Source organism: Helianthus annuus, chromosome 12 (assembly GCF_002127325.2).
Source record: "Helianthus annuus cultivar XRQ/B chromosome 12, HanXRQr2.0-SUNRISE, whole genome shotgun sequence".
In the NCBI taxonomy this organism is placed as follows: Eukaryota; Viridiplantae; Streptophyta; class Magnoliopsida; order Asterales; family Asteraceae; genus Helianthus; species Helianthus annuus.
Genome location: NC_035444.2, coordinates 147,552,215 through 147,556,622, shown reverse-complemented (window position 1 = coordinate 147,556,622; position 4,408 = coordinate 147,552,215).

Sequence of the window (4,408 nt, the reverse complement as noted above, 5' to 3'; positions counted from 1 at the left end):
ATGAGCATACCCTATTAATTTATTTATTTCAACATTTACATATCGGATTTTTTTAAGTAACGTGTCCTTCGAAGTATCGGGCCCTGGCCGGTGATCCTCTCGCCCACCCTGAGAGCTGGCCATGAAAAATAGAATAATATATGAAGTATTTGTATAAAAGTTTAGATGATTTTGGGCCCCTGATATCATGGGCTCTATGGGGTTGCATCTAGAAGTGGGGAAAAATTGGTTTCTTAACCGGAATCAGAACCCTTAATAACCTGTTATTGGTTAATTATAACCGCCAGTTATAAAGATTTAGTATAAAAACTATTTTTAACCGGTAGATCGGTTAACTGAAAAGAAACAAACTGAAAAATTCAAAAAAAGAAAAGGGAAAAACCGGTTAATTAAACGAAGATAACCGACTATTAACCGAATTGGTTAATGTAATTAACCGGTTAAAGTAAAAAAACTAAAATTAGCCGTCTTAATCGGTTAACCAAACCGGTTATGGAAATTAACCGGTTTGTGCACCTCTAGTTGCACCTCCTGATAAATCACCTAAAGAGCTTCCACCAGACCTTGAAGAAATTGTTTTTAGTTTTCTGGTGAAGAGTCAAGATACTATATTTCTTTTATAAAAAAAAACACTATTTCTTATTAGGTAAAAAAGAATCCATCAATTATATTCAAATCGAGCATGAAAATTAAATTAAAATTAAAATTAAATTAAATTAAAATTAAATTAAATTAAATTAAATTAAAATTAAAATTCTAAACATTTAGTAATGGTGTTATAAGATGTATTGAACAGTGTAATCTCAGATATAAAATTTACCACAAAACTTTTTTCTTTTTAGATTGCATAAATTTGTGTTGTAGTCTTTGAACACTGTTGAAGGGGTATGGTCCCAAAAAGCTGCGTAAGCCGTCTAACAGGCCGCGCGCGGGACCATACTCCTAATTTAACAAGTGGTTCAATTTCAGACTCGCGCGGGTTACTTCATCAAAGATTGACCCCGCGCGACGTCCAAACAAGAAAGAGCACCAACTTCAACACTTAGCATTCTGAATAAGAGCCTTCAACCACCCATACCCTGCGCGGGCTAGTTACGTGTTCAGCAAGGTTCGCGCAGTACTATGGCGCAGGGCCACTTCAGAAGGCACACAAAGGTACAAGTGGCAGAAGAAAGGGGCCAATCAGCGTCCTCTAGGCTCTGCTCAATCGTGCTCCACGATCGTCTGACGTGCAAAGGTCATAGAGTACGCAAGGACGCCTACGTGGCACCAATCACAGGGCAGAGACAACTGCCCCACGATCTCCACTTACCTACTAATGGCAAAGGGACAACAAGGCCGACAACAGTGACACGTGGCTCCACTCATTGTGTGACACCCCAGGAAAACCAGGAAAAAAAAAACCACGCAACCTAACTAGCTTCCTCAGTAACTACGTGCTAAATTTCGGGACGAAATTTCTTTTAACTTGAGGATGATGTGACAAACCATATTTTTGAGGTATAAACTAGTCAATTCTTTCGAACCTTTTATTTACATTTCCTTTACGTTCTGTGCAACACATCGTGCAATGTCTGCACAAATATGTATTGTACATATATATTGTCATACATTAATCTATTTATTGTAATTGTTACTAATTGTTAGGTTTTAATTATTATTAATTGTTAGAAAAAAAAGTAAAATAGACATATAAAAACCACATTTGACAATTTGCCATCTTGTTCCCTTGTGTGCGATACACACAGCCCACAGCTGCCTAGTTTGATACTATTAGTTACGGCCCAACCCCAATCCTTATTATCTTCGGCCCACACCCATCCCCCTCAACCGCCATTCACAATTTACGTATAAGATGTATATATTGTTATATCCTTACCCCGGAAACAAACCCTACGGCAATCGGAGTAGCTTTCTTCACCATCACGCATACCACCTCTCGTCTCTGTCTCCCTCGGCAACCGGAGAACATCACCACTCCTTCGCCACACTCCTCCATCACCGATCGAGGGTAAGTCCCACAAGCTTCGTTACTTCGTTTTCGAACGTGTTGATTCGGTTTCGGTCCAACCTTGGCTTTGTTTGATGCCCGTGAATGATTGATTACATGAAAATATATGAAAATATATGTACACTTGCTTGATGATCTACATATGTATTATTCCTGCTTGATGAAAATTATAGGAAAATACATGCTATGTGTGAACGTGACATATATATGAACTGTTCATGCTCTCGATGTTATACATGAAGGTATTGATGATAAGTGTTTAGTTTGCATGCAATACATGTGAAGTATATGATGCCTAGGTTCGCTTTACTCGTATTGAATAATAGTTTCGGTTTGATTTTGGCATAATAATAGGAACGCGGATACGAACCGGCATGTTTGTATATGTGATTATATAGATACCGTGCTCGGTCGATCGTTGGTAGTTTAAAGTGTTTGTGACATCATCAACTGATTCGATACTCCATGTTTATTCTCATGTGTGTGAACGTAATGTATGATTTTGTGATGTAAACCACATTTTTTTTATGTAATGTATGAATTCTTCTTGATAAAATGCTAACCCTCGGGACCGAGCGATATGAGTATCCCGGTTTAGAGTAGGAAGTTCAGATCCGATAGCTTGATGACCACATTAATGGCTCGTGGTTCATGATGTTTTTCATATTGGTTATGAAATTGGATTTTGTTTTGGGTAGATGTACAACCTGGTCATGCGTGTATAGGTAATATTGTTAGGATGAATCTTGGTGTTTGTACTGTTGTTAGGATGAGGTAATAAGGTGAAGTATTATAAGAAATCATGAGGATGAAGAGACGATAATGTAACTGGGAATTTTTATATGGGTTTCATGAAGTGTACAAGTAAGCATGCGTATGGTACAACCCTTAAGGGTTCATGATTTGAATCTTGTGTGTCAAATGTCCTTTTGTCTCTTCCTGTTGATCCGAAAGGGATAAGAGGAAATCATGTTGGTCCAATTGTACAGTTAGGATATTTGGCCCGACAACCACACAATCTTTTTGAAACCTCTTTGTCGTACATTCACACATAATTAGAATAGGTTGTTATATGAGGTGAAGGGTGGATACTGTATGATTAGAAGACAATCGCACACTAAGTTTTAGATGCACAATTATTATTTCCAGTCTCCCATGTTGGGCCAATAGGGTTTCGGTGTTGGGCTTATGATATAATGGGGTTGTACACAACATAATCTAGCCTAACTGCACACTGCCACCTTAGTCGTACACTCTTCTAATGGGCCATAAGGCTTGTCGGGTCAACCACACGCACAACTAGCATTAGGAAGCTCATGTTGTTATTTATAAAACTAAGTGATAATATCATGATCTGTTTTATGTTATAAGACACGTGCTACTTATGGTATATGCTACATGATTTAATACGAGCCTATATGACATTGTTTGGTACACGCCTAACTGGATACGATAATTATAATAGGTCGTGATTGACAAAAGTGTTTTAACAAGTAAACTATCTGCCGAGCAAACTAAGGTGAGTTCACACTTTCTACAAGGCATGGGATTCCCAGGGTGGGAATGGGATTGGATGATTTATTTGTGCAAACTTAGTTAATGGAACCTAATGATATGGTCCTCAGGGTGAGGATGGTAAATGATAAGATACAGCTAGACTAGTATACCAATTGAACTGATCTTCGCATACACGCCAGGGGTTGGCCGCGATATTATGACTGGTCTTCGCACACATGCCTGGGAAAGGCCGCGAACTATACATACTAAAACTTCGCACACATGCCAGGGTGGCCGCGATACAAATATACATAGTCTAGGATACTTGGGAATTTTCCCTAGTCATCGCATACATGCCTAGAGGGCCGCGATATAAACTAATAAGATACATGACTTAACGAACGAACAAAAGGCTTACTTTCCTATTACTATTACTGAACGGTTTACTGTGAACTCGCTCAACTAGTTGTTGACTCTCTGTTGCATGCCTTGCAGGACCTTAGGTACTTATGGAGCTTGCACAAGGAGGAGCAGGTCGTTGTGGGCATGGATCATGAATGCTTGTTAAATGTTTACGACATTACACACTTAATACCTATGTTTGGGTTTTTACGTTAATGCTTCCGCTACACTTGATTATGTTGGTTTTGATAAACACCTTTCGTATTGATGGCTAACTATTACTACTTATTTAGATGTTCAATATGATTGGTGGTTTGATCCTGGTCAGTCATGCCTCCAAGCGGTGATACTCCGCATGTGAATTTGGGGGTGTGACAGTTTGGTATCAGAGCCATTGGTTATAGTGAACTTGGTTTTAAAAAGGGAAAAATCTTTTGATAAAAACCAGACTATAACCTGTTCAGTGCTCAACGATCCATAACGATGCTTCGCTCCACG